Source organism: Callithrix jacchus, chromosome 13 (genome assembly GCF_049354715.1).
Source record: "Callithrix jacchus isolate 240 chromosome 13, calJac240_pri, whole genome shotgun sequence".
Taxonomy (NCBI): Eukaryota; Metazoa; Chordata; class Mammalia; order Primates; family Cebidae; genus Callithrix; species Callithrix jacchus.
The window spans coordinates 42382808-42389691 of NC_133514.1; positions in this window are offsets into that span (position 1 = coordinate 42382808).

A 6884-nucleotide genomic window follows, 5' to 3' on the forward strand; every position below is an offset into this window, starting at 1 on the left:
TTGGAAACCAGCCTGGGCAACACAGGGAGACTTTGTCTCTGCTAAAAATAAAAAACATTAGCTGGGTGCGGCGGTGTGCACGTGTAGTCCCAGCTACTTTGGAAGCTTAGGCAGGAGGATCCCTTGAGCTGGGGAGGTCAAGGCTGCAGTGAGCCAAGACTGGGCCACTGTACTCCAGCCTGGGTGACAGAAATAGACCTTGTGTCAAAAAAAAAAAAAAAAAAAAAAAAAATTGCACTGGCTCACAACACAAAAATCAATTTGGTGCCATGTAGAAGAAGCATACCTGAAACAATGTGATTCAGAAAGGCTGAAAATAGAGATGAGTAAACGTATTTCCAGAGAACAGAAACAAGAGATTCTGATATAATACAAAGTAGAATTTAGTTTCAAAAAACTTGCAGAACAGCAACACGATAACAGACAAACAAAAATTGTCTACTTTAAAATGTTAAAGGCTACAACTTACAATGAAGATATGCCAGGCATGAGTACCTACCCAAATAACACAGCAACTAACCTCTTTTTTTTTTTCAGTAAAACAAATCGTTTATTGCTGCATATGTGTTATATTAAATTTACACGCTGATATAGAAAAGCACATACTGTTTATATTATACAGTAATTTAACATCAACAGGAATAGCAACACAAGTACTACTCATGCACAAAACATGCATAGATCGGTATACAAAAAGCAATTTCACACACTACTGCTTACCAGATTTTTTTTTTTTTTTTTTTTAAAAACACAGCCCTTCCACGTAGGATCAGTGGTCCAATCTGGACTGGAGTGCACTAATATGTTCAGGTCAATGCTTAGGTGGCATAGCGCTCAGTGAGCAATTCTGGGATTGGAGTCATGCCCAAGGGTTTTTTCATTAAAAGTGAATGTCTCTGTGCCTGAGGACCAAAATTTTATCCCCAAAGCAAATCCTCCAAGGAATAAAAGGTCGGATCGTCTACAAATTAGGGAGGGGAAAGAAGGCACCAAAATGTTAGATAAACGGCCCTAGAAGGGGTTATTGGGAACAGGGCCTAGGCACAAAGTGTGTCACAAGTTTCTGTGGATCCTTCTAAGTCCCTAACCAGGTTGCCATCTCTGGATTTAAGGTCTGGCCTCCAAGTCATGAGTCCAGTAAAAACACTTCTGAGAAGAAAACCGAATGAGGATACAGCTGAGAAATGGAGACTACAAAATACTATAGAATACAATGACTGCCCCTTGTACCTACTTCACACTATTGCATGTGATGCCCCTCAACAGGAAACCCCGCGTGGAGACACTGCCCCGAGACTCAAGGAGCAAATACAAATCCAAAAATCCCATCCACCTGACCTTGGGATCAAAAGGTCTCATCCCAACAAAACCTGATCATGAAAACCTATACCTTGCCGGATGCTCAGAAAGGTTACAATACAAAACAGCTGGTACCACAAAACTCACTATCACCACCATTAAAACGTCAACATTTACTTCTAACTAACAAAACATTCTTTACCTTCCCTTAAAGACACTAGCGTCCATATGTGATGAAGATGAGACAATAATTTATCTTGGCTTTAATCTTAAAAGAAAAGCATCCCATGAGAGTATTAGACAAAAATCAAAACACCACCTTTTTTATTTTGGCAACTAGGAAAAAAAAAAAGGACACTTTCTACACCAATGACATCACTCAAACCGTCATCATCAGTTTCAAAGAGCCAGACTGAAAGCGGAAGATCTTCTTGAGGTTATGTGAAGCCTTAATTTTTTTTTTTTTTTTCAGACGGAGTTTCGCTCTTGTTACCCAGGCTGGAGTGCAATGGTGCGATCTCGCTCACCGCAACCTCCGCCTCCTGGGTTCAGGCAATTCTCCTGCCTCAGCCTCCTGAGTAGCTGGGATTACAGGCACGCGCCACCATGCCCAGCTAATTTTTTGTATTTTTAGTAGAGACAGAGTTTCACCTTGTTGACCAGGATGGTCTCGATCTCTTGACCTCGTGATCCACCCGCCTCGGCCTCCCAAAGTGCTGGGATCACAGCGTGGGCGCCAGAGCCACCGCGCCCGGCCCTTGGTTTTGTTTTAGACGGAATCTCATCCTGTTGTCCAGGCTGGAGTGCAGTGCTGCCATCTCGGCTCACTTCAACGTCTGCCTCCCGGGTTCAAGAGATTCTTCTGCCTCAGTCTCCCGAGTAGCTGGGACTACAGGCGCATGCCACCACGCCCGGCTAACTTGAGCATTTTTAGTAGAGGCGAGGTTTCACCATATTGGCCAGGCTGCTCTCCAACTCCTGGCCTCGTGATCCGTCCGCCTTAGCCTCCCAAAGTGTTGGGCTTAGAGGCGAGAGCCACCGCGCCCGGCCACAAACTGTCTTTTAAGAACAGGAAGTCGGGCCGGGCGCGGTGGCTCAAGCCTGTAATCCCAAACCGGCCAGGGCTCGGTCTCTCCAGCTCCCGCCCCGCCCCTCCCCAGGCAGCCGCCACTCGCCCGCCAGAGGGCGACTCCGCGCGTCCCGGGCTCGCCCACCCCGCGGACTGGGCCCCGCGGCACTCACCTCTCCATAGGTCCCCGCCCTGGCGGCTCGCGCGCCGGGCGGCAGCGTGCGGGACAGTGGGGGCGGGGTCACGTTGGGCGGCGTAGAAATCGGGGGACGCGCGCAGGTCCTGATGCAGACTGCCCACCCTTTTATCCCTGCACTCTCTGCTACCACAGCCCCTGACTACCCACCCTGAGGGCAGCATGAAAGCTGCCCATCCATGCACTCCCTGCATCTACACTTCCTGACTACCCACCCTCTCATCCATGCACTTAGTCCTCCCACAGCCCCTGACTACCCACCCTCTCATCCATGCACTCAGTCCTCCCACAGCCCCTGACTAACCACCCTCCCAGCCATACACTTTGTGTTTCCACAGCCCCTGATGACCCACCCTCACATCCATGCCCTCCCGTATTTCACAGCCCCTGACTACCCACTTCAGAGCACCATCAGGGCTGCGCATCCATACACTCTCTGTTCCCACAGCCCCTGACTACCCACCATCACATCCATGCACTTTCTGCTCCCACAGCCCCTGACTACCCACCCTCCCATCCAGGCACTTTCTGCTCCCACAGCCCCTGACTACCCACCCTCCCATCCAGGCACTTTCTGCTCCCACAGCCCCTGACTACCCACCCTCCCATCCAGGCACTTTGCTCCCACAGCCCCTGACTACCCACCCTCCCATCCAGGCACTTTCTGCTCCCACAGCCCCTGACTACCCACCCTCCCATCCAGGCACTTTGCTCCCACAGCCCCTGACTACCCACCCTCCCATCCAGGCACTTTGCTCCCACAGCCCCTGACTACCCACCCTCCCATCCAGGCACTTTCTGCTCCCACAGCCCCTGACTACCCACCATATTATCCATGCAGTCCCTGCTCCCAGAGCCCCTGACTACCCATTCTCAGAGCAGTATGAGAGCTGCCCATCCATGCACTGCGTGCTTCCACAGCCCCTGACTACCCACCTTCCCATTCATGGATTCCCTGTGTCTCTAGCCCCTGATTACCACCGTCAGAGCAGCATGAGAGCCCTGCATCCATGCGCTCCCTGTGCCCCACATTCCCTAACTAACCACCCTCCCATCCATGCACTCCCTGCTCCCACAGCCCCTGACTACCCACCTTCCCATCCATGCATTCCCTGTGCCTCACAGCCCCTGACTACCACCCTCAGAGCAGCATGAGGGCCCTCCTTCCATGAGCTTTCTGTGCCCACAGCCCCTGACTACCCATCCACTCATCCAAACACTTCCTGCTCCCACAGCCCCTGACTACGCACCCTCACATCCATGCACTCCCTGCTCCCACAGCCCCTGACTACCCACCCTCCCTTCCCTGCACTTGGTCCTCCCATAGCCCCTGACTACCCCTGCTCACATGTATGCACTCACTGCTCCCACAGTCCCTGACTACCCACCCTCCCATCCATGCACTCCCTGCTCCCACAGTCCCTGACTACCCACCCTCCCATCCATGCACTCCCTGCTCCCACAGTCCCTGACTACCCACCCTCTCATCCATGCACTCCTTGCTCCCACAGCCAGTGACTACCCACCCTCCCATGTATGCACTCCCTTCTCCCACTGCCCCTGACTACCCACAGTCACATCCAAGCATTCCCTGCTTCCACAGTCCCTGACTACCCACCCTCAGAGCAGCATGAGAGCTGCCCATCCATGCATTCCCTGTTCCCACAGCCCCTGACTTCCCACTCTCCCATCCATGCACTCCATGCTCCCACAGTCTCTGACTACCCACCCTCCTGTCCATGCACTCCCTAATCCCACAGCCCCTGACCACCCACCCTCCCATCCATGCACTCCCTGCTCCCACAGCCCCTGACCACCCACCTTCCCATCCATGCACTCCCTGCTCCCACAGCCCCTGACCACCCACCCTCCCATCCACGCACTCCCTGCTCCCACAGCCCCTGACCACCCACCCTCCCATTCATGCACTCCCTGCTCCCACAGCCCCTGACTACCCACCCTCCCATCCATGCACTCCCTGCTCCCAAAGCCCCTGACTACCCACCCTCCCATCCATGCACTCCCTGCTCCCACAACCCATGACTACCCAGCTTCACATACCTTCACTCCTTGCTCCCACAGCTTCTGACTACCCACCCTACCATCCATGCACTCCCTGCTCCCACAGCCCCTGAATAGCCACCCTGGCGTCCATGGACTCCCCGCTCTTTCAGCCCCTGACTACCCACCCTTAGAGCAGCATGAGAGCTGTCTATTCGTGCACTCCCTGATCCCACAGCCTCTGACTGACCACCCTCCCATCCATGCACTTTCTGCTCCCACAGCCCCTATCTACCCTCCCATCCATGCACTCCCTGTTCCCACAGCCCCTGACTACCCACCCTCCCATCCATGCACTTTCTGTTCTCACAGCCCCTGACTACCCACCCTCCCATCCATGCACTCCCTGTTCCCACAGCCCCTGACTACCCACCCTCCCATCCATGCACTCCCTGTTCCCACAGCCCCTGACTACCCACCCTCCCATCCATGCACTCCCTGTTCCCACAGCCCCTGACTACCCACCCTCCCATCCTTGCACTCCCTGCTCCCACAGCCCCTGACTACCCACCCTCCCATCCTTGCACTCCCTGCTCCCACAGCCCCTGACTACCCACCCTCCCATCCTTGCACTCCCTGTTCCCACAGCCCCTGACTACCCACCCTCCCATCCATGCACTCCTTGTTCCCACAGCCCCTGACTACCCACCCTCCCATCCTTGCACTCCCTGCTCTCACAGCTCCTTACTACCCACCGTCCCATCCATGCTCTCCCTTCTCTCACAGGCCCTGACTACCCCCTCTCCCATCCTTGTACTCCCTGCTCCCAAATCTCCTCACTTTCCACTCTCCCATCCCTGCAATCCCTACTCTTACAGCCCACGCCTACCCATTCTCCCATCCATGCATTTTCTACTCCCACATCTTCTGACTACCCACCCCCAGAGCAGTATGAGAGCTGCCCATTTATGCACTCTCTGCTCCGACAGCCCCGACTACCTACCTTCCCATCCATGCATTCCCTGTGCCTCTCAGCCCTTGACTACCACCCTCAGAGCAGCATGAGAGCCCTTCATCCATGCGCTTCTGTGCCCCACTGTTCCTGACTACCCACCCTCACATCCATGCACTTCCTGCTCCCACAGCCCCTGACTACCCACCCTCACATCCATGCACTCCCCGCTTTCATAGCTCCTGACTACCCACCCTCCCTTCCATGCACTCCCTGCTCCCACAGCCCCTTACTACCCACCCTCATATCCATGAACTCCCTGCTTGCACAGCCCCTGACTACCCACCCTCACATCCATGCCCTCCCTGCTCTCACAGTTCCTGACTACCCACCCTCATATCCATGCACTCCCTGCTACCACAGCCCCTGACTACCCACCCTCCAATCCATGCACAGCCTGCTCCCACAGCCCTTGACTACCCAACCTCCCATGCATGCACCTTCTGCTCCCACAGTCCCTGACTACGCACCGTCCCATTGATGCACTTTCTGCTCCCACAGCTTTCCACAGCCCCTTACTACCCACCTTCGCATCCATGCGCTCCCTGCTTTCACAGTCCCTGAGTACCCATCCTCCCATCTATGTGCTTTCTGCTCCAACAGCCTCAGACTACCCACCCTCACATCCATGTTCTCCCTGCTCCCACAACCCCTGACTACCCACCCTCACATCCATTCACTTTCTTCCATCCACAGCCCCTGACCCCCCACCCTCATATCCATGCACTCCCTACTCCCACAGCTTCTGACTACCCACAATCCCATCCATGCACTCTCTGCTCCCACAGCCCCTGACTACTGATTCTCCCATCCATGCATTTCCTTCTACCACAGCTCCTTACTACCCCCGCTCAGAGCAGAATGAGAGCTGCCCATCCATGCACTGCCTGCTCCCACAGCCCCTGACTACAAACCTTCCCATTCATGGATTCCCTGTGCTGCTCAGACCCTGACTATCACCCTCAGAGCAGCATGAGAGCCCTTCATCCATGTGCTCCCTGTGCCCCACTACCCCTGAACACCCATCCTCCCATCCATGTACTTCCTGCTCCCACAGTGACTGGCGACCCACCCTCCCATCCATGCACTCGCTGCTCCCACAGCCCCTTACTGCTTACCCTCCCATTCATGCACTCTCTGCTTTCACTCCCCTGACTACCCACCCTCCCATCCATGCATTCACTGATCCCACAGCCCCTGACTACCCACACTCCTATCCATGCACTTGCTGCTCCCACAACCCCTGACTACCCACACTCACATCCATTCGCTTTCTTATCCCACAGCCCCTGACTACCCACCCTCAT